A 25,199-nucleotide genomic window follows, 5' to 3' on the forward strand; every position below is an offset into this window, starting at 1 on the left:
CCCAACACCCTTCTAGAGCACTCTATTTCCTGATGCCCTAGCTGCTAACTCCCCTGAATGCCTGGTGCTGGCAGAACCCCTGCAACCCAAGCAGCTGCTCCACCTCCACACCTGGCTCTCACAGGGACAAACCCAAGTCCTCCAGGGCAGCCTCAGGAGCAAACCCCAGTGGATGACCCACATTCAGAGGTGGAAATAAAACCACAATTGAAACCCAGGGGCACTGTGGCTAAGGAAGAAGACCCAAAAAACCCTTCCCACCAGCTGTACAAGCTTCAGATTAAATCTACACAATCAACTAGGCAGACTCTGTTTCTATTGAATATATGAAAGGACACTGAAAGCTCCTACAAAAGAAAACACCTTAGTTCTGATAGCTGTGGACATTGGAGGCAAGAACACACGGGAGTAGAACCAGATTAAAGTCTGAGATGCCCCCAAAGAGGATCCAGAGACCAGCACAGTGTTGGAGGGCATCCCAGGGAGGCAAGGTGGACTATGACTCCCAGTGAAGGAAAGGAAGCTGACAGCAGAAATTCAAGTAAAACATTTATTATTCTTATATTTTGACTTGTTCTGTAGTTTCTTTTGGATTTTTTATCTTTCTTTTCTTTTCTTTTTTATCTTCTGTTGTAGTTGTCGATTTATTAGCACTATGAAATCTAATTAAACTTTTGAGTTTTTTTTCCAGTCACACTTTTTATTGCTGTTATAAACCTCTGCCTCTAAGTTGGCCTTTAACTATGGAGTTCTATGGAGTTCTATAGAGGTTTCCTTTTTTATTTAATTAAAAAAATTTTTAAACCAATTATTATATTTTCTACATTTAGTCTTTTGTTTGCTTTTCCTACTGTTCTTTTCCCCTTGAAGTTAATCTTTAATATATATAAATCTTCTTTATCTACCTCTATTTAACTTTGCATTTCTATTCTTTCTTTTCTTTCTTTCCTTTATTTTTCTCACCATATTTGTTAGTTTTGTTTTCATTGCTTTATTCCCCAGTTGGCACATTGCTTTAGCTTTGTTTTCCAGTTTGTGCTTTAGTTAGTTTTGCTCTTACCTGGTGGATATCATTTTTGATTTCCTTTGTTGACCTGGTCAACTATTGTACCTTATTTTTGTTGGACTGTTTTTATTTTGCTTACGGGTATAAATGTATATGTGCATATTTCATTATTTTAATTCTTATTTGCCTGATTTTGTAACTGCCATTTGTCTGGGGTTCATCTTTGGTTTCTCATTTATGGGTATTTGTTTTAATCCCATTTAATGCCTTAACAAACCACCTGTGGAATCTCCTTTCCTGGCCAGAGATCAAGCCCTGAGCCTTTGGAGTGGGAGCACTAATTCCAAGACCCTAGACTACCAAAGAACTCCTAACCCTAGGGAGTATCAAATAGTGAGAACTCCCACAAAGGAAACCACTTGAATACAAGACCTGGCATCACCCAACCATCATCCTGTGCAGGATGCCTTATACAAACAACAAACAAGACAAAAATACAAACCCAATCATCAGCAGATTACCACCTTACTCAGCCCTGCCCATCAGAGGGAAAAAAAAAAAAGCACAAACCTCACCCTACACAAAGCTTACACAAACCACTGGACCAATCTTAGGAGGGCAGAAACCAAAAGGAAGAAAGAATTCAACCTTGAAGCCTGGGAAAAGGAGACCTCAAACACAATAAGTTAAAAAAAAATAATGAAAAGGCACATAAATACTTCACAAATGAAGGAATAAACTAGAAACACACAAGTCCAAGTAAATGAAGAGGAAATAGGCAAATTACCTGAAAAAGAATTCAGAATAATGATTGTAAAGATGATCAAAAACCTTGAAAATAGAATGGAGAAAGTGCAAGAATCAATTAACAAAGACCTAGAAGAATGAAAGAGTAAACATACACAGACAAACAGCACAATAACTGAAATTAAAAAAACTCTAGAAGGAATCAATAGCAGAATATCTGAAGCAGAAGAACGGATAAGTGAGCTGGAACCCAAAAATAAACCCATGCACCTATGGGTACCTTATTTATGACAAAGGAGGCAAGAATATACAATAGGGAAAAGATAGCCTCTTCAATAAGTGGTGCTGGGAAAATTGGACAGCTACATGTAAAAGAAGGAAATTGGAACACTTCCTAACACCATACACAAAGATAAATTCAAAATGGATTAAAGACCTAAATGTAAGACTAGAAACTATAAAACTCTTAGAGGAAAACACAGGCAGAACACTTGCTGACACAAATCAAAGCAAAATCCTCTATGACCCACCTCCTAGAGTAATGGAAATAAAAACAAAAGTAAACAAGTGGGACCTAATGAAACTTAAAAGCTTTTGCACATCAAAGGAAACTACAAACAAGGTGAAAAGACAACCCTCAGAATGGGAGAAGGTAATAGCAAAGGAAACAACTGACAAAGGATTAATTTCCAAAATATATGAGGAGCTCATACAACTCAATACCAGAAAAAACAAACAACCCAATCAAAAAGTGGGAAAAAGACCTAAACAGACATTTCTCCAAAGAAGACCTACAGGTGGCTAACAAGCACATGAAAAGATGCTCAATATCACTCATTATGAGAGAAATGCAAATCAAAACTACAATGAGATATCACCTCAAACTGGTGAGAATGGTCATCATTAAAAAGTCTACAAACAATAAACGCTGGAGAGGGTGTGGGAAAAAACAAACCCTCTTGCACTGTTGGTGGGAATGTAAATTGATACAGCCACTATGGAAGATGGTATGGGGATTCCTTTAAAAACTAGGAATAAAAGCACCATATGACTCAGCAATCTCACTCCTAGGCATATACCCTGAGGAAACCAAAATTTAAAAAGACACATGTACCCCAGTGTTCACTAAAACACTATTTACAATAGCTAGAACATGGAAGCAACCTAGATGTCCAGTGACAGATGAATGCATAAAGAATTTGTGGTACATGTAAACAATGGAATATTGCTCAATCATAAAAAGAAACACATTTGAGTCAGTGCTAATGAGGTGGATGAACCTAGAGCCTATTATATAGAGTCAAGTCAGAAAGAGAAAGATAAATATTGTATACTGATACATATATATGGAATCTAAAAAGATGGTACCGCAGAATTTATTTTCAGGGCAGTAATGGAGAAACAGACATAGAGAACAGACTTATGGACATGGGGAGAGGGGAGGAGAGGGTTTGATGTATGGAGAGAGTGACATGGAAACTTACATTAGTCAGTCAGTCAGTTCAGTCGCTCAGTCGTGTCCGACTCTTTGCAACCCCATGAATCGCACCATGCCAGGCTTCCCTGTCCATCACCAACTCCCGGAGTTTACCCAAACTCATATCCATCGAGTCGGTGATGCCATCCAGTCATCTCATCCTCTGTCGTCCCCTTCTCCTCCTGACCCCAATCCCTCCCAGCATCAGGCTCTTTCCAAATGAGTCAACTGTTCGCATGAGAGAGCCAAAGTATTGGAGTTTCAGCTTCAGCATCAGTCCTTCCAATGAACACCCAGGACTGATCTCCTTTAGGATGGACTGGCTGGATCTCCTTGCAGTCCAAGGGACTCTCAACAGTCTTCTCCAACACCACAAGTCAAAACCATCAATTCTTCAGTGCTCAGCTTTCTTCACAGTCCAACTCTCACATCCATACATGACCACTGGAAAAACCATAGCCTTGACTAGATGGACCTTTGCTGGCAAAGGGATGTCTCTGCTTTTTAATATGCTGTCTAGGTTGGTCATAACTTTCCTTCCAAGGAGCAAGCGTCTTTTAATTTCATGGCTGCAATCACCATCTGCAGTGATTTTGGAGCCCCCAAATATAAACTCTGACACTGTTTCCACTGTTTCCCCATCTATTTCCCATGAAGTGATGAGACCAGATGCCATGATCTTAGTTTTCTGAATGTTGAGCTTTAAGCCAACTTTTTCACTCTCCTCTTTCACTTTCATCAAGAGGCTTTTTAGTTTCTCTTCACTTTCTGCCATAAGGGTGGTGTCATCTGCATATTTGAGGTTATCGATATTTCTCCCGGCAATCTTGATTCCAGCTTGTGCTCCTTCCAGCCCAGCGTTTCTCATGATGGACTCTGCATATAAGTTAAATAAGCAGGGTGACAATATACAGCCTTGACGTACTCCTTTTGCTATTTGGAACCAGTCTGTTGTTCCATGTCCAGTTCTAACTGTTGCTTCCTGACCTGCATATAGGTTTCTCAAGAGGCAGATCAGGTGGTCTGGTATTCCCATCTCTTTCAGAATTTTCCACAGTTTATTGTGATCCACACAGTCGAAGACTTTGGCATAGTCAATGAAGCAGAAATAGATGTTTTTCTGGAACTCTCTTGCTTTTTCTATGATCCAGCGGATGTTGGCAATTTGATCTCTGGTTCCTCTGCCTTTTCTAAAACCAGCTTAAACATCTAGAAGTTCACAGTTCACGTATTGCTGAAGCCTGGCTTGAGAATTTTGAGCATTACTTTACTAGTGTATGAGATGAGTGCAACTGTGCGGTAGTTTGAAACTTACATTACCATATGTAAAATAGATAGCCAATGGGAATTTGTTCTTTGTCTCAGGGAACTCAAACAGGGGCTCTGCATCAACCTAGAGGGGTGGGATGGGGAGGAACATAGGAGGGAGGTTCAAGAGGAAGGGGACATATGTATACCTATGGCTGATTCATGTTGAGGTTTGACAGAAAACCAAAATTCTGTAAAGCAATTATCCTTCAATTAAAAATTATATAAATTAAGAAAATAAATTACTTTTTTATAATACACACACACACACACACACACACATCTGTTTTCGGTGTTAGTTCAAGAAGGTCTTGTAGTTAGTTCTTCATAGAACTGGTCAACTTCAGCTGCTTCTGCTTCGGTGGTTGGAGCATAGACTTGGATTACTGTGATGCTGAATGGTTTGCCCTGGAAATGAACTGAGATCATTCTGTTGTTTTTGAGAATGTACCAAAATACAAAAGACTGTTTAGGACACTTCTTTTGACTAAAGAGGGATACTCCATTTCTTCCAAGGGATTGTGGTCTACGGTAGTAGATATAATGGTCATCTGAATTAAATTCACCCATTCCCATCCATTTTAGTTCACTGATTCCTAAGATGCTGATGTTCACTCTTGCCATCTCCTGCTTGACCATGTCCAGCTTACCTTGATTTATGGACCTAACATTCCAGGTTCCTATGCAATGTTGTTCTTTACAGAATCAGACTTTACTGTCACTACCAGACACATCTGCAACTGAGGATCATTTCCACTTTGGCCCAGCCGCTTCATTCTTTCTGGAGCTATTAGAAATTGTCCTCCACTCTTCCCCACTAGCATATTGGATATTTTTCGACCTGGGGGGGCCATCTTTTGGTATTATATCTTTTTGCCTTTTCATAGTGGTAATGGGGTTCTCACAGCAAGAATATTGAAGTGGTTTGCACTCCCGCCTCCAGTGGACACGTTTTGTCAGAACTCTTCACTATCACCACTGGGCCTCCTAGGAAGCCCAGTCATACAAGAAAAAGAAATAAAAGGAATACAAATTGGAGATGAAGAAGTAAAACTGTCACTATTTGCAGATGACATGATACAATACACAGAAAATCCTAAAGAACCCACCAAAAAGTTACTGGAACTCATCAGTGAATTCAGTAAAGTTGCAGGATACAAAATTAATACACAGAAACCTGTTGCATTTCTATATACCAACAAACTATCAGAAAGAGAAATGAAGAATACAATCCCATTTACAATCACACCAAAAAAAGACTAAAACACCCAGGACTAACTAACTGAGGAAGTAAAACACCTGTAATCAGAAAATTATGAGACACTGAAGAAAGAAATTAAAGATGACACAAACAGATGCAAAGACATACCATGCTCATGGATTGGAAGAATATTGTTAAAATGACCATACTACCCAAGGCAATCTACAGATTCAGTGCAATCCCTATCAAAATACCAATGGTGTTTTTCACAGAACTAGAATAAAGAATTTTAAAATTTGTATGGTAGCTCAAAGACCCCAAATAGCCAAAACAATCTCAAGAAAGAATGAAGCTAGAGGAATCATGCTCCCTGATTTCAAACTGTAGTCCAAGTCCCCAATAATAAAAACAGTATGGTACTGGTACAAAAAAAGACACATAGATCAATGGGATAGAGTCCAGAAAAGAACCACACTTACATGGCAATTAATCTGCAACAAAGGAGGCAAGAATATACAATGATGGAAAGACAGCCTCTTCAACAAATGGTTTTTGGAATACTGAACAGCTACATGCAAAAGATTCAAACTGAACTACTTTCCTATATCAAATACAAAAATAAACTCAAAATGGATGAAAGGCTCAAATGTAAGACTTGAAGCCATACAACTTGTAAAAGAAAGCATAGGCAATAAGCTCTTTGACAATGGACTTAGTGATATTTTTTCAGATTTGTCTCCGCAGGCAAGGGAAACAAAAGCAAAACTAAACAGATGAGACTATCAAACTAAAAAGCTTTTGTATAGTGAAGGACACTATTAACAAAATAAAAGGCCAACTACTGAATGGAAGAAGATATTTTCACACAATATCTCTGATGAGGGGTTAATATCCAAAGTATACACAAATTTATACAACTCAACATCAACTGAACAACCTGATTAAAAGATGGGCAGAGGATCTGAATAGACATTTTTCTGAAGAAAATATACAAATTTCAGCAGAATATGGAGAGAAGGGAACCCTCTTGCACTGTTCTTGGGAATGTAAATTGATGCAGTCACTGTGGAGAACAGTATGGAAATTACCGCAAAAATTTAAAATAGAACTACCATAAGAACCAGAAATTTCACTCCTGAGTATTTATTAAGGAAAAAAAAACCTAAACACACAGAAAGACATATGCACCCTTTTCTTTCATTGTAGTATCATTTACAAATAGCCAAGATATGTAAGCAATGTTAAGTGCCCATAAACAGGTGAGAGGATAAAGTAGATGTAGCGTATATACATAATGGAATGTTACTCAGCCATTTAAAAGAATAAAATATTATAATTTGCAACAATATGAGTGGACCTGGAGGGAATTATGCTAAGTGAAATAAATCAGAAAGAGGAAGACAAACACTAAAATTTCACTTATATGTGGAACCTAAAAAACAAAACAAATGAACAAACAATGCAAAACAGAAACAGAGTCATAGATACAGAGAACAAACAGGGGTGGCCGGGGTGGTGGGGTGAGGAGGAGACAAATAGGTGAGAGAGATTGGAAGGCACAAACTTCCTGTGGCAAAATAAATGAGTCACAGGGATGGAATGCACAGTGTGGGGAACACAGCAGTGACTACACAGTATCTTTGTGTGGTGACCTATCATGTGATCATTTTGAAATGTATAGAAATATAAATTATCATGTCATGTAACAGGAACTAACACAAGTAGGTCAATTATACTTCAAAAACAAGCAAATTCATAGAAAAAGAGGTCAGATTTGTGGTTACCAGAGGCAGGAGACTGGGGAAAAGGGAACTGGATGAAGATGGGCAAAAGGTACAAACTCCCAGTCACAGCAGTGGTCCCCAAGCACTGGGCCATGAACTGGTACCCATCCGTGGCCTGTTAGGAACCAGGCTGCACAGCAGGTGAGTGGTGGAAGAGTAAAATAAGCTTCAGCTGTGTTGACAGCCACTCCCCATCGCTTGCATCCCTCCTGTCTGTGGAAAAATTGTATTCCACAAAACTAGTCCCCGGTGCCAAAAAGGTTAGGGACTGCTGAGTTATAAGATAGGTAAGTACCAATAATGTAATTTACAGCATGATAAATATAATTAATGCTGCTGTACATTATATATGAAAGTTGTTAAGAGAGTATATCCTGAGTTATCACAAGGAAAACAGTATTTTCTATTTCTTTAATTTTGTATCTACATGAGATATGGATGTTCACAAAATATGTCATTATCATCATTTTATGACGTATATAAATCAAACCATTATGCTGTGTACCTTAAGCTTACACGTGCTGTATTTCAATTATATTCCAATCAAACTGGAAGAATAAAAAGAAATATAGAACTATAAATTCACCTATTTTTTGAAAATAAGAAATAAATTTCTAAATAACCCATGGACCAAAGAAAAAAATCATAATAGAAATTTAAAAATGCTTTCAACTGAGTTATAATGAAAATATCATATATTAAGCTGATGCAGCCAAGGTGAAGTGAAGTCGCTAAGTTGTGTTCAACTCTTTGCAACCCCATGGAATGTAGCCTACCAGGCTCCTCCGTCCATGGGATTTTCCAGGCAAGAGTACTGGAGTGAGTTGCTAGTTCCTTCTCCAGGGGATCTTCCTGACCCAGGGATCGAACCCAGGTCTCCTGCATTGTAGGCAGACTCTTTACCATCTGAGCCACCAGGGAATTCAAGGTAGAACTAAGTAAATTTGTAATTCTAAATGTTCATATCAGGAAAGGAGACAGGCTAAAACTTAATGTGCTAAACATCCAACCCAAGGGGTTATAAAAAGAGCTGTGATATAAACCCAAAGAAAGCAGAAAAACAAAAAAGATCAGAAATTAAGGCTGCAAAACAAATATGTGATAAAGATGTTTCTCAAAGCCAGAAGTTTTTACTTTTGGAAGATTTATAAAATTGACAAATCTCCAATGAAAACGATAAATAAAGGAGGAGAAACAAATCATCCATATTAAGAAGAAAAGGGTCTGTAACCACAGACGTGGAAAAAAAAATGTAACAATGTCATCAACAACTCTACAGCAATAAATTTGAATATTGAGACAATTGACAAATTATTAGAAAAATAGTACTAAACAAAATTCTTTTGAGAACAAAAACTAGAAAAACAAACTATTAGAAAAAAGTACTAAACAAAATTGTTTTGAGAACAAAAACTAGAAAACTTAAAAATTCCTGTAGGTGTAAAAGAAATTCAATCAATAAGCAAACAGTTTCCCTCCAAGAAAACTCTAGGCTCTGAGGCTTCCCTGTCCCATTCTGTGAGATGTCTGAGGTTCAGAATGTTCCAGTCTTACACACTTTCTTCCGGGAAAGAGGGGCAAAAGGCCCACTCCCTGGCTCATTTCACAAAATCATTCAGCTTTTGCTACCAGAGCCTGACAGTGAAAACAGGGAAAGAAAAATCACAGCCCAGACTCACTCTCCAGTTGAAGAACCACCAGGCTCAGCCACACACATAGACAGGACGACACATCACAACCAAGATGGATTTGTTCAGCCTTAGAAACCAGGTCAATTCACCACAGGAACATATTAGAGAAGAGAAGTGCGTGACCAACTCAGTCCATGCAGAAAATGGCATCGAGGAGAGTGCACATCCCACACATGCTTCTTAAAAACTTAGCAAATTTGCCTTAGAAATGAACTTTTTTAACATGGTAAGGAATGTCTGCCAACAAGGGGCTTTCCTGGTGGTCTCCTTCCACTGCAGGTGGCACAGGTTTGATCCCTACTGGGAAAACTAAGATCCAGCAAGCCACTTGGCAAGACCAAAAAAACATAATTATTAAAAGCATTTCCTTTAAGACTGAGAACAAAGCGAGGGTGCTCTCTAAAGCCACTGGGTCTTCCAACAGGAACATGCAGAGAAGAAAGAAACACAAGGCACAATGAGTAGAAGGGGAAATAGTGGTTAATTTCAGATAATATGACTGGTATGTAGAAAATCCAAATGAATACAGACATAAACTGTTAATATTATTGAGACAATTTAGTAATGTTGCTAGATACAAATTCAATAATAAAAATCAAAGATAGTCCTTATCAGAACAAATAATGAGAATAAGATTTGGAAAACTTATCATTTACAATCACACCAGTAAAACCATAGTTCTTGGGAATAAATACAACAAAAGATGAGTAAGACCCCTGATGAGGAAATGATGAAGCCCATTAGGTGACAATAAACTGAAAGTGTTAGTTGCTCAGCTATGTTCGACTCTGTGCAACCTGATGAACTGCACCCTGCCAGACTTCTCTATCCATGGGATTTTCCAGGCAAAAATACCAGACTGGATTGCCACTTCCTTCTCCAGGGGAATCTTTCCAACCTAGGAATTGAACCTGGGTCTCCTGCATTCCAGGCAGATTCTTTACCAGCTGAGCCAGCAGGGAAGCCCTGGGTAACATTAAATAAGATGTATATAAAGGTGGCACAGTGGTAAAGAATCTGCCTCCTAATGCAGGAATCATAGGAGATGCAGGTTTGATCCCTGGTTGGGAAGATCCCTTGGAGGACGGAATGGCAACCCACTCCAGTACTCTTGCCTGGGAAATCCCATGGACAGAGGAGCCTGATGAGCTACAGTCCATGGGGTCACAAAGAGTGGGACACAACTGAGAATGCACACAAATAAAAAATAAATGGAACGAATGACCTGGTTTCATCAACAAACAGAAGTCCCTAGGCGATGTGAAAGGGAAGGGGGTCTGTTTTAAATGTAAAAGGCTTAAGACACAAGCCAACCATTTGCAGGGTGGGGGTCTCATTTGGATCCTAAGTCAAGCAAGAAACTGTAAAAGACATTTTTGAGACAAAGTGTGGAAACAAACACCAGTTGGTATTAGATTTTATTAAGAAATAATGTTAATTTTGTTGGGGTCAATGATGAGTTTGTGGTTATGCTAAAATGAATCTTTATCCATTAGAATTGTGTACTAAAGTGTTCACAGGTGAAACAGTGTACCTGGGATTTTCCTCAAAACACATCAGCCCAGTGCTAAAATTGAGGAGCAGTAGAAGCAATAGGTCCCTAATGGATCACTGCCTTGTCATGGCGAAGGGGCTTGCATAATTCAATGAAGCTATAAGCCACACACGGCAGCTGCAACGGTGCAGAAGCGTGGCCGAGAGAAGCTACCCAACATCCAAGGCCGGGGCGGCGGCCGACAGGAGCTACCCCACGTCCAAGGTCAGGATCAGCGGCTGCGTTTTGCTGGAGCAGCCATGAAGAGATAACCTCACGTCCAAGGTAAGAGAAACCCAAGTAAGACAGTAGGCACTGAGAGAGAGCATCAGAGGGCAGAAAGACTGAAACTACAGTCACAGACAACTCGCCAATCTGATCACATGGACCACAGCCTTGTCTAACTCAGTGAAACTAAGCCATGCCGTGTGGGGCCACCCAAGACAGACGGGTCATGGTGGAGAGGTCTGAAAGAATGTGGTCCACTGGAGAAGGGAATGGCAAACCACTTCAGTGTTCTTGCCTTGAGAATCCCATGAACAGTATGAAAAGGCAAAAAGATAGGACACTGAAAGATGAACTCCCCAGGTCGGTAGGTGCCCAATATGCTACTGGAGATCAGTGGAGAAATAACTCCAGAAAGAATGAAGGGATGGAGCCAAAGCAAAAACAACACCCAGTTGTGGATGGGACTGGTGACAGAAGCAAGGTCCGATGCTGTAAAGAGCAATATTGCATAGGAACCTGGAATGTTAGGTCCATGAATCAAGGCAAATTGGAGGAGGTCAAACAGGAGATGACAAGAGTGAACATTGACATTCTAGGAATCAGTGAACTAAAATGTACTGGAATGGGGAATTTAACTCAGATGACCATTATATCTACTACTGTGGGCAGGAATCCCTTAGAAGAAATGGAGTAGCCATCATAGTCAACAAAAGAGTCCAAAATGCAATACTTGGACATGATCTCAAAAATGACAGAATGATCTCTGTTCACTTCCAAGGCAAACCATTCAATATCACGATAATCCAAGTCTATGCCCCAACCAGTAACACTGAAGAAGCTGAACAGTTCTATTAAGACCTACAAGACCTTCTAGAACTAATACCCCCAAAAGATGTCCTTTTCATTATAAGGGACTGGAATGCAAAAGTAGGAAGTCAAGAAGCACCTGGAGTAACAGGCAAATTTGGCCTTGGAGTACAGAATGAAGCAGGGCAAAGGCTAATAGAGTTCTGCCAAGAGAATGCACTGGTCATAGCAAACACCCTCTTCCAACCACACAAGAGAAGATTCTACACATGGACATCACCATATGGTCAACACTGAAATCAGATTGATTATATTCTTTGCAGCCAAAGATGGGGAAGCTCTATACAGTCAGCAAAAACAAGAGCAGGAGCTGACTGTGGCTCAAATCATGAACTTCTTATTGACAAATTCAGACTGAAATTTTTGAAGAAAATGGAGAAAACCACTAGACCATTCAGGTATGACCTAAATCAAATCCCTTATGACTATACAATGGAAGTGAGAAATAGATTTAAGGCACTAGATCTGATAGACAGAGTGCCTGATGAACTATGGACGGAGGTTCGTGACATTGTACAGGAGACAGGAATTAAGACCATCCCCAAGAGAAAGAAATACAAAAAAGCAAAATGGCTGTCTGAGGAGGCCTTACAAATAGCTGTGAAACGAAGGGAAGGAAAAAGCAAAGGAGAAAAGGAAAGATATACCCATTTGAATGCAGAGTTCCAAAGAATAGCAAGGAGAGATAAGAAAGCCTTCCTCAGCAATCAATGCAAAGAAATAGAGGAAAACAATAGAATGGGAAAGACTAGAGATCTCTTCAAGAAAATTAGAGATACCAAGGGACTATTTCATGCAAGTGAAGTGAAGAAGTGAACTTGCTTAGTTGTGTCCGACTCTTCGAGACCCCATGGACTGTAGCCTACCAGGATCCTCAGTCCATGGGATTTTCCAGGCAAGAATAATGGAGTGGGTTGCCATTTCCTTCTCCATGCAAAGATGGGCTCAATAAATGGTAGGGACGTAACAGAAGCAGAAGATACTAAGAAGAGTTGGCAAGAATACACAGAAGAACTGTACAAAAAAGATCTTCACGACCCAGATAATCAAGATGGTGTGATCACTCACCTAGAGCCAGACATCCTGGAATGTGAAGTCAAGTGGGCCTTAGGAAGCATCACTACGAACAAAGCTAGTGGAGGTGATGGAATTCCAGTTGAGCTATTTCAAATCCTGAAAGACGAGGCTGTGAAAGTGCTGCACTCAATATGCCAGTAAATTTGGAAAACTCAGCAGTGGCCACAGGACTGGAAAAGGGCAGTTTTCATTCCAATCCCAAAGAAAGGCAATCCCAAAGAATGCTTAAACTACCGCACAATTGTATTCATCTCACATGCTAGTAAAGTGATGCTTAAAATTCTCCAAGCCAGGCTTCAGCAATATGTGAACTGTGAACTTCCAGATGTTCAAGCTGGTTTTAGAAAAGGTAGAGGAACCAGAGATCAAACTGAAACATCCGCTGGATCATCGAAAAAGCAAGAGAGTTCCAGAAAAACATCTATTTCTCCTTTATTGGCTATGCCAAAGTTTTTGACTGTGTGGATCACAATAATCTGTGGAAAATTCTTAAAGAGATGGGAATACCAGACCACCTGACCTGCCTCTTGAGAAACCTGTATGCAGGTCAGGAAGCAACAGTTAGAACTGGACATGGAACAACAGACTGGTTCCAAATAGCAAAAGGAGTACGTCAAGGCTGTATATTGTCACCCTGCTTATTTAACTTGTATGCAGAGAGTACATCATGAGAAATGCTGGGCTGGAAGAAGCACAAGCTAGAATCAAGATTGCCGGGAGAAATATCAATAACCTCAGATATACAGATGACACCACCCTTATGGCAGAAAGTGAAGAAGAAATAAAGAGCCTCTTGATGAAAGTGAAAGAGGAGAATGAAAAAGTTGGCTTAAAGCTCAACATTCAGAAAACTAAGATCATGGCATCTGGTCTCATCACTTCATGGGAAATAGATGGGGAAACAGTGGAAACAGTGTCAGAGTTTATATTTGGGGGCTCCAAAATCACTGCAGATGGTGATTGCAGCCATGAAATTAAAAGACGCTTACTCCTTGGAAGGAAAGTTATGACTAACCTAGATAGCATATCTGAAAAGCAGAGACATTAGTTTGTCAACAAAGGTCTGTCTAGTCAGGGCTAAGGTTTTTCCAGTGGTCATGTATGGATATGAGAGTTGGATTGTGAAGAAAGTTGAGCACCGAAGAATTGATGCTTTTGAACTGTGGTGTTGGAGAAGACTCTTGAGAGTCCCTTGGACTGCAAGGAGATCCAACCAGTCCATCCTAAAGGAGATCAGTCCTGGGTGTTCATTGGAAGGACTGATGTTGAATCTGAAATTCCAATACTTTGGCCACCTGATGCGAAGAGCTGACTCATTTGAAAAGACCCTGATGCTGGGAAAGATTGAGGGCAGGAGGAGAAGGGGATGACAGAGGATGAGATGGTTGGATGGCATCACCGACTCAATGGACACGGGTTTGGGCGGACTCCCGGAGTTGGTGATGGACAGGGAGGCCTGGCTTTCTGCGGTTCATGGGGTCGCAAAGAGTCGGAAATGACTAAGCTGAACTGAATGAGCCATGCAGCGCAGGCCACCCAAGATGGACAGGTCATAGCAGAGAGTTCGGACAAAACATAATCCACTGGAGGAGGGAATGGCAAACCATCCCAGTATACTTGCTGTGAGAAGTTCACTGTATAAAAGATCAAAAAGATATGACACCAAAAGATGAGTCCTCGTTCTGAAGGTGTCTAATATGCTATTGGGGAAGAGCAGAGGAGAATTATCAATAGGCCCAGAATGAATGAAGCAGGTGGGCCAAAACAGATACTACGCTCAGGTGTGGATGTGTCTGGTGATGAAAATAAAGCCTGATGCTGCAAAGAACAGTATTATATAGGAACATGGAATAGGTCCATGAATCAGGAAAATTAGATGTGGTGAAGCAAGAGATGGTAAGAATAAACATCCTAGGAATAGCAAACTAATATGGACAGGAATGGGTGAATTTAATTCAGATGGCCATTATATCTACTACTATGGGCAAGAATCCCATAGAAGAAATGGAGTAGCCCTCATAATCAACAAAAGAGTCCATAATACAGTATTTGGGTGCAACCTCAAAAATGACAGAATGATCTCGGCTCATTTCCAAGGCAAGTCATTCAACAAACATCACAGTAACCCAAGTCTATGCCCCTACCACTGATACTGAAGAAGCTGTAGTTGATCAGTTCTATGAAGACCTAGAAGACCTCCTAGAACTAACACCTAAAATGATGTTCTACTCATCATCAGGGATTGGAATGCAAAAGTAGGAAGTCAAGATGTACCTGGAATAACAGGCAAGTTTGGCCTTGGAGAACAAAATGAAGCAGGGCAAAGGTTAACTGAATTCTGCCAAGAGAATGCACTAGTCATAGCAAATATCCTTTTTCAACAACACAAGAGACAACGCTACACATGGACATCACCAAATGGTCAATACTGAAATCAAAAACATTTTTTATAGCTGAAGATGGACAGGCTGTATACAGTCAGCAAAAACAAGACCTGGAGCTGACTGTGGCTCAGATCATCAGCTTCTCATAGCAAATTTCAGGCTTAAACTAAAGAAAACTTGGAAAAACAATAGGCCAGCCAGTTATGACTTAAATCAAATCCTGTATGAATTCACAGTAGAGGTAATGAATAGATTCAAGGGACTAGATCTAATTAACAGTGTATCTGAAGAACTATGGACAGAGGTCCATAATATTGTACAGGAGATGGTGAATAAAACCATCCAAAAGAAAAAGAAAAGCAAGAAGGCAAAGTGGTTATCTGAGGTGGCGTTACAAATAGTGGAAGAATGAAGAGAAGAGAAAAGCAAAGGAGAGAGGGAAATGCACATCCAATTAAATGCAAGGTTCCAAAAAATAGCTAGAAGAGACAAGAAGACCTTCTTCAATGAACAATGCTTGATGACAGAAGAAAACAAGAAAAGGGGAAAGACTAGAGGTCTCTTCAGGAAAATTGGAAACATCAAAGGAGCATTCCGTCCAAAGGCAGGCACAATAAAGGATAAAAATGGTGGAGACCTAGTAGATGCTGAAGAGATCAAGAAGCAATGGAAAGAATACATGAAAGAACTATATAAAAAAGATGTTAATGAACTGATTACTAGGACGGTGTGGTTAGTCACCCAGAGTCAGACATTCTGCAGTGTGAAGTCAAATGGGCCTTAAGAAGCACTGCTATTAATAAAGCTGGTGGATTCAATGAAATTCCAGCAGAACTATTCAAATCCCTAAAGGATGATGCCATCAAGGTTTTGCATTCATTATGTCAGCAAATCTGGAAGACCTAGCAGTGGCCACGGGATTGGAAAAGGTCAATCCTCATCCCAATTCCCAAGAAGTGTAATACCAAAGAATGTGCTAACCATCAGACAATTGCACTCATTTCCCGTGCTAGCAAGGACGTGTTTAAAATCTTGCATGCTAGGCTTCAGCATTATGCAAACCAAGAACTTCCAGATGTCCAAGCAGGGTTTAGAAAAGGAAGAGGACATAAGAAATCAAATTGCTAACATTCACTGGATTATAGACAAAATAAGTGAACTTCAGAAAAATATCTATCTCTGTTTCATTGACTACGTTAAAGCCTTTGACTGTGTGGAACGTGACTAACTGTGGAAAGTTCTAGAGAGATGGGAATACCAGAACATCTTACCTGTCTCCTGAGAAACCTGATGCAAGTCAAGAAGCAACAGTTAGAACCCTGTATGGAATAACTGATTGGTTCAAGATTGAGAAAGGATTATGACAGGGCTGTCTGCTGTCACCCTGTTTGTTTAACCTATATGCTGAGCACATCATGAGAAATGCTGGGCTGGATGAGTTATAAGCTGGAATCAAGATAGGAGGGAGAAACATCAACAACCTCAGATATGCAGATGATACCACTGTTGAAGCTCCAATACTTTGACCACCTGATGCAAAGAACTGACTCATTTGAAAAGACCCTGATGCTGGGAAAGACTGAAGGCAGGAGAAGGGGACAACAGAGGGTGAGATGGTTGGATGGCATCTCTGACTCGATGGACATGAGTTTTAGCAAACTCCAGGAGTTGGTGATGGACAGGGAAGCCTGGCGCGCTGCAGTCCATGTGGTCGCAAAGAGTTGGACACGACTGAGCGAGTGAACTGAACCACTCTAATGGCAGAAAGTGAAGAGGAACTATAAACAGCCTCTTGGTGAGGGTGATGGAGAGTGAAAGAGCCAGCTTAAGACTAAATATTAAAAAAACAAACTGAGACCATAGCATCTGGCCCCATTACTGCATGGCAAATAGAAGGGGAAAAGGTGGAAGTAGTGGCAGAATTCCCCTTCTTGGTCTCCAAAATCACTGGTGATGGTGACTGCAGCCATGAAATCAGAAGACAATTGCTTTTTGGCAGGGAAGCAATGACAAATCTAGACTGTGTTGAAAAGCAGAGACGTTACTCTGCTGACAAAGACAGTTCAATTCAGTCGCTCAGTCATGTCTGACTCTTTGCGACCCCAGGGACTGCAGCACACCAGGCCTCCCTGTCCATCACCAACTCCCGGAGTCCACACAAACCCATGTCCATCGAGTTGATGATGCCATCTAACCATCTCATCCTCTGTCATCCCCTTCTCCTGCCTTCAGTTTTTCCCAGCATCAGGGTCTTTTCCAATGAGTCAGTTCTTTGTATCAGGTGGCCAAAGTATTGGAGCTTCAGTTTCAGCATCAGTCCTTCCAATAAATATCAGGACTGATTTCCTTTAGGATTGACTGGTTTGATCTTCTTGAAGTCCAAGGGACTCTCAAGAGTCTTCTCCAGCACCATAGTTCAAAAGCATCAATTCTTCGGTGCTCAGCTTTCTTTATGGTCCAACTCTCACACCCATACATGACTACTGGAAAAACCATAGCTTTGAATAGACGGATCTTTAATGCCGACAAAGGCCTGTCTAGTCAAAGCTATGAGGTCCGTATAGTCAAGGCTATGGTCTTCCAGTAGTCACATATGGTTGTGAGAGCTGGACTGTAAAGAAGGCAGAATGCCAAAGAATTGATGCCTTTGAACTGTGGTGCTGGAGAAGACTCCTGAAAGTCCCTTGGACAGCAAGGAGTTCAAACCAGTCAATCTTAAGGGAGGTCAACCCTGAATATTCACTGGAAGGACTGATGCTGAAGCTGAAGCTCCAGTATTTTGGTCATCCAGTGACACCCAAAGGAGAATTCAAGAAAAGCTACAAATTAGAGGAAGATAAATGCAACACATCTCCCATCATGACATGTAAGGAACATCTATGGATCAACACAGAGGAAGATGAATGACAGCAAAACGGTGGAACTTAAACAGACTGGTCACAACAAGGGACATTCAAGAGGCCAACGTTTGTAACCAGTTTGTCTGCGTGTCCTGACTCCTGCCTGTGTTCCTGGCATTGTCAACAGTGATCCCTTTAACTCTTCTAACAGAGTCCTGGTTGGACAATGAGCTCAACCTCATCTGTAATTAGGGACATGCAGAGTAAAGCCATGTAAACTATTACTGCACAGTCATCAGTCTGAGGAACACATTAGAAGCCTGAGGACACTAGGTGCCAGCAAGGACAGGAAGCAGCGGGAAGGTTTGTTCACTCATGGTGGGAGTGGAAACTGGGGCAGATGCTTTGAAAAGAGTTTGGCATCGCCTCGTAAAGTTAAAAATATAACGCCGTCTGCACTAGGATCTGATCGCTGCTGTGAGAAACTGCCACGCACTCAGTAACTTAACACAAATGCGTTATTATCTTGCAACTCTGGAGGTCAGAAGTCTGAAATGAGCCCCACGGAGCTAAAACCAAGATGTCAGCTGGGCTGCCCTCCTCTTCAGCACCTCTGGGGCACAGTCTGTCTGCTTGCCTTTTCTGGTTTCTAGAAGTCGCCCACAGGCCTTGGCCAAAGCCCATCCTACCAACTTCAAAGCCACTAAAGTCAGGTGGGCCTTCTCGTCTGCACTTCCTGGCTCCCCCCTGCCCTCTGTTCTACCAGAGTGAATAAGTGAAATCACTCAGTCGTGTCCGACCCTTTGCGACCCCATGGAGCCTACCAGGCTCCTCCGTCCATGGGATTTTCCAGGCAAGAATACTGGAGTGGGTTGCCCCTCTAATTGCTCTGGTCCCAGCCGGTTAACCCAGCACAGGCTCCTGGTTCAGTCAGCTGACCAACAGCCCAGATTCCCACAGCCTGTAACCTAACACACGCACAGGTTCCGAGGGTCAGCATGGGGCTGTTTCTGGGGCTGCTATTTTGTATACCAGGCCCTCTGACTCAGCACTTCCTCTTCCAGGCAATCACCTGATAGAAACTCTTAGATGCTGAGAGGGTAACAGGCAGGAAGGCTAGAGGTCCCCAAGCGGCAAGAGGAAATAAACTGGAAGTGTCAGACATTTTTCCTTCACTACACAGAATTAATCAGCAATACATGAACCATGAACTTCCAGATGTTCAAGCTGGTTTTAGAAAAGGCAGAGGAACCAGAGATCAAATTGCCAACATCCGCTGGATCATAGAAAAAGCAAGAGTGTTCCAGAAAAACATCTATTTCTGCTTTATTGACTACGCCAAAGCCTTCGACCGTGTGGATCACAATAAACTGTGGAAAATTCTGAAAGAGATGGGAATACCAGACCACCTGACCTGCCTCTTGAGAAACCTATATGCAGGTCAGGAAGCAACAGTTAGAACTGGACATGGAACAACAGACTGGTTCCAAATAGCAAAAGGAGTACATCAAGGCTGTATACTGTCACCCTGCTTACTTAACTTATATGCAGAGTACATCATGAGAAACGCTGGGCTGGATGAAGCACAAGCTGGAATCAAGATTGCCGGGAGAAATATCAATAACCTCAGATATGCAGATGATACCACTCTTATGGCAGAGAGTGAAGAGGAACTAAAAAGCCTCTTGATGAAAGTGAAAGAGAGTGAAAAAGTTGGCTTAAAGCTTAACATTCAGAAAACTAAGATCATGGCATCTGGTCCCATCACCTCATGGGAAATAGATGGGGAGACAGTGGAAACAGTGTCAGACTTTATTTTTTTGGGCTCCAAAATCACTGCAGATGGTGATTGCAGCCATGAAATTAAAAGACGCTTGCTCCTTGGAAGGAAAGTTATGACCAACCTAGACAGCATATTAAAAAGCAGACATTACTTTGCCAACAAAGGTCCGTCTGGTCAAGGCTATGATTTTTCCAGTGGTCATGTATGGATGTGAGAGTTGGACTGTGAAGAAAGCTGAGCGCCAAAAAATTGATGGTTTTGACTTGTGGTGTTGGAGAAGACTCTTGAGAGTCCCTTGGACTGCAAGGAGATCCAAGCAGTCCATCCTAAATGAGATCAGTCCTGGGTATTCATTGGAAGGACTAATGCTGAAGCTGAAACTCCAGTACTTTGGCCACCTCATGCGAAGAGCTGACTCATTGAAAAAGACCCTGATGCTGGGAGGGATTGGGGGCAGAAGGAGAAGGGGACGACAGAGGATGAGATGGTTGGATGGCACCACCAACTCGATGGGCATGAGTTTGAGTAAATTCCGGGAGTTGGTGATGGACAGGGAGGCCTGGCTTTCTGCGGTTCATGGGGTCGCAAAGAGTCGGACACGACTGAGCGACTGAACTGAACACAGAATTAAAAGAGGCTTCTTTTAATTCTGTGTAGAAGATACCTGGTTCTGCCTTGAGCTAACCAATCCATTTTTCTCATGCAAATGTTTTTCTTAAGCTATGTTAATGAAACTATGTATCTGCTATGGAATTTGCCTTTCTGCAAAATGGTTCCACCTAACTTTTTTTCCCTTTTCTCAAACCTTGGGTTGATAATGCCTCCACAAACCAGCATTTCTGTCAATTGTTTTATGGTGGGGGCAGGGATGGGGAATGACACACCTCGCGCCATCCTATCTCAAAAATGCATATTGTGGGAGAGGGGCTTGGTGAAACTCCCTCAGCCTTGAGGTGTCTCTCTTATCTGATTAATACCTTGCTAAAAACTAGAAAGGGGTACTCCTTCTGTCCCCTTCTGACATCTGTGTCAGAAGCTTTCCCTATCTCTATTAAACTTTAATAAAACTTTGCTACACAAAAAGCTCCAAGTAGTCAAGCCTTGTCTCTGACCCCGGATGGAAATCCTCTCCTCCGGAGGACAAGAATCCCACTGTTAACACACGACTCACAGCAGCAACCTTTCAACGCTGTACTCCTTTCCGGATGCTGCCACAGCAAAGTGCCACGGACTGGCTGTCTTTTTTTTTTTTTTTAATATTTATTTATTTGGCTGAGCCAGGTCTTAGTTGGTGCATGCAGGATCTTTAGTTGTGGCATGTGGGACCTAGTTCCCTGACCAGGGATTGAACCCTGGCCCCGTGCATTGGGGTGTGGAGTCTTAGCCACTGAACCACCAGGGAAGTCCCAGACTGGCTGTCTTAGAACAAGACAACGGTATTATCTCATAGTTCTGGAGGCCAGAAGCCTGATATCAAGATGCCAGCTCCCTCTGACGTGCTGAGCAAGGCCCTCATACAGACTCCTCTCCTCGGTCCTGGTTCCCAGGCTCATGGCAGTGCAGCTCCAGTCCATGTTGTTAGGCGAACCACTGACCGAAACCGCCGACCCTCAGCAGGCACCACAGTAACCACTTGCATGAGGTATCTTAAACAGGAGGTCCTGGTAAGGAACACAGAACTAACAAGCTACCACCAACCACAAGAATTCAGCAAAGGTCAAAAGGAGAGGGAAACGACAGTGCATGTGTCCTACCAACCTCCCAGAATCCTCCTCACTGGAATCCATCTTGGCTGATGTGCACCACCAGTCCAGTCAGAGACAACTCGGAAATTAACCCCATCACCGTAAAACCGAGACTGTAAGCATGTGGCAGAGCTGTTCTGGTTCCCTCACCCTGCTGCCCTCTGCCCAGGTGCCCCTTCCCAATAAAGGCTCTTGCTTGGTCAGTTTGTGTGTCTCCATGGACAACTCTTCCGAGTGTTAGACAAGAGCCCACTCTCGGGCCCTGGAAGGGGTCCCCTTTCCTGTAACACTGGCATTCTCCCTGTGTGCATGTCTGCATCCAAATCCCCCCCCCCCTTTATATAGACACTTGTCATGACGGATGAAGGGCCTGCCTGCCTCAGTTTGACATCATCTTAACCAGTTATTTCCAAATGAGGCCACATGCTGAGACACTTGGAGAAGGAAATGGCAACCCACTCCAGTACTCTTGCCTGGAAAATCCCATGGATGGAGGAGCCTGGTAGGCTACAGTCCATGGGGTCGTGAAGAGTCGGACACGACTGAGAGACTTCACTTTCACTTTTCACTTTCATGCATTGGAGAAGGAAATGGCAACCGACTCCAGTATTCTTGCCTGGAGAATCCCAGCGATGGGGGAGCCTGGTGGGCTGCCATCTATGGGGTCGCACAGAGTCGGACACTATTGAAGTGACTTAGCAGCAGCAGCAGCAGCTGAGACACTGGGGGTTCACACATCAAAGTACTTTTGTTGTTGTTGAGGAGACAGAACTCCCCTCCTAACACATAAATAACAGGAACTATACAAGACCTTGCAGAGCAGAGTTCATTAAGAGCAGTAACTCTGGAAACAACCCTGGCCAGCAGCAACAGAACACACCGTGAGATCCACCCTAGGCGAGCTGGGTGGTGACGAACATGAGTGACCTATAGCTTGTGCAAGAGTGTGGATAGGTCTCTCACACAGCTGGGAGGGAGGAAGACATGAGCACATGCTGCTTCCCTTTCCCCTTCCCCTGCCCAAGTGCGCAGGATTCACAGCAGCCCAGACTGGGCATCAGAGCCTGTGTGGAGGAAGGCAGTGTGCCTAGAGTTGGGTAAGAGAGTCCAGTCGGGGCCAGGATGGGGGTCGATGTCCACAGTGTGCTCCACCTGCTCAAGCCTGTGAGGCCTGACATGGCATCAGAACCTCATAATATCCCGACAAAATATTTGTCCATTACAAAGGCTGAAGTGACTTCCCAGGGGAGATGCAGGCAGACACCACCTTAAACAAGTGGTCAGAACAGAGTGACACGTGGCACCACTTCTGTGACCTTCCTGCCAAAGACACATAATGGGAATTTGATTTTGAAGAAACACCAGACAAACCCAAATGGAGGGGCTTTCCACAAAAGCCACTGGACTCTAACCTTCAAAGGTGTCAAGATCATGGAGCCAAGGAAAGCCTGATTGGAAGAGACTGAAGAAACACATTAACAGCTCAGTGTGCTTGGGGAGCCCAGACTGGACCCTTTCTGGTCTGTGACTTTATAGGATCAGCTGGCAGAAGGTGTTTGTCTGTGGCCAATGATCAGATGTCCTGACATGTCCAAGTCACCCTCCCAACTCTGACGGTCATGTGTGGTTGTGCTGGAGACTGCCCTGATGTGCAGAAATGTGAACGGAATGTCTGCAGGTGACAGAGCATCACGTAGGCAACTTATTCTCAAATACTACAGGAAGACAAGGTTGTTGATGCTGAACTTGCAACTTTTAGGTAAGTTCGAGATTATTTCAAAAATTAAAAAAGAATACATAGTGTTATTCCATTTATATACATATATGGATTAAAACAGGTGAAACTTATATTGTTTAGAAATGGTAAAACTAAAGGAAATCAAGAAGTCAGGCTGTGGTCATGGGGAAGGGGGTCTGCTGTGGGGCAAGGGAGGGGTTGGGGCACTCGGGATACTGACAAGGTACCATTTCTGGCCTTGGGTACTGGCTACTGATGCAGTACTGTGAATCCCCGCGCCACCGTCTGCAGAGACAACTATCTGGGAATTCTCTCAACTGTCGGGACCTAGGCAGGCCCGCCCATCACCTAGTTCAGTACTTGGTTCACAGTGGATGTTCAAGGAGTGTTTGCCCGATACATAACGTGAGCACATAAAACGAATATTTGTTTATGGAAAACAAAATAATAGAAGTTTCCAGAAACAGGCTAATCATTACAAACCAAACTGAGATGATCTCGGAGTTCCTTCCTTGGTCCGGACACTCTGGGTCCCTCTTCACCAGCGCGCTCGCCCTCGAGTTTTCCCAACGGTTTCCTAGATTTGCAAGGACAGCATAGCCAAGTCCGCCCGGAACCTGCACGGAGCCCGGAACCCAGGCTGCACCTGCACGCGGGGGGTTCTTGAAACCTGCGGGGGCGGGGCCTGAAACCGGCGAGGGGGTCACGAAACCGGTGGCGGCAGGGTGGGGGGGGTGGTCTGAAACTTGCCGCGGGGACGAGGGGCAGCTGAAACCGGCTCGGGGCCGTCCGAAGGCCCAGAAATCGGCCGGGGCGACCCCCTCACTAGGAGTTATTTCTCAGGCAGAACTTCCAAGGCGGAGGTGCTGATTTGTGCCTGGGGGGTGGCCATAGTTCCCAAGCCCAACCGCAGGCTCCGGGGCCAACGGACCCACCTCTCAGCGGCCCCACTGGGTCGGACCAGCGCGGGATCTGGGCGGAGAAGCTCCTCTAAGTCTGCTGGCTGCGCGGTTTGGAGCGGGTAGCTCCATGGCAACGGACGGCTCCATCGCAGGGCGGGGGTGCCCGCTCACCCCCCCCCCGCCAAGGCGATGGCTCGCCCCGGCGGCACCCCCGCGCAGGCGCAGTGCTGCCGAGGCTGCAAAGTGCAACCGGAGCGCCAGACGGACGGACGGACTCTGATACGCTGCTGGTGGTTACTGCCGGAGACTAGCGCGCTGGGCAGAGCAGAGACCGCGAGCGCAGGGTCGCGGGACATCCGGACTACCAGGCTGTGGCGGAGGAGACTGACGCTGCTTGGTAGTACGGCTGCAGCCCCAGTCTGCCTCCTCTGGTTTGGCCCAAGCGGGTTGAAGAACGGATTAGTTGTTAATTTTAGTGACTGTAGAGTTCACGTAAAATAGAGGTTTCTCACTTCTCTTTTTGAGACCAGAGAGCTGGAACAATATGCCACGCTGGGCTGGAGCTGAATTGAGTCCTCCCTGCTCACTGTGCACGCCCCAGCCTTGTCTGGGGTCAGGTCCATTTCCACCTGTCCCGAGGGTGTGTGTTTGCAGTCTGGACTCAGGGTGTGAGGAAGGTGTTGAGTCTTGCCCCAAAGCCACAGGTGCGAAGCCTCGCACCAAGGCCACAGAAGCGGAGCCCACGACCAAGGTCACCTCTGAAACTGACTGAACCCCTTTGTAACTTGCCCAAAGCCCCTGATGACCACTAAGGAGCTTCCTGACTCTCCATTAGGCAGATGCCCACTCTAGTAAGCACCCTATAGAGCCCCAACCAATCACCTAAA

General features: G+C 43.3%; 1 protein-coding gene across 1 annotated transcript in view; it reads right to left on the reverse strand.

The window, feature by feature from the left end:
* The window catches only part of CFAP74 (cilia and flagella associated protein 74), a 98,595-nt gene extending 73,396 nt beyond the window's left edge, over window positions 1–25,199 (reverse strand). The window contains exons 1-2 of the mRNA XM_043486123.1: window positions 24,346–25,199; window positions 23,894–24,095 (exon numbers count right to left, since the gene is read on the reverse strand). The gene's annotated coding sequence lies outside the window, so the exon portion shown is untranslated. The remainder of the gene's footprint in view (window positions 1–23,893; window positions 24,096–24,345) is intronic.

The sequence above is a fragment of the Cervus canadensis genome, chromosome 13 (genome assembly GCF_019320065.1).
Source record: "Cervus canadensis isolate Bull #8, Minnesota chromosome 13, ASM1932006v1, whole genome shotgun sequence".
Lineage (NCBI taxonomy): Eukaryota > Metazoa > Chordata > Mammalia > Artiodactyla > Cervidae > Cervus > Cervus canadensis.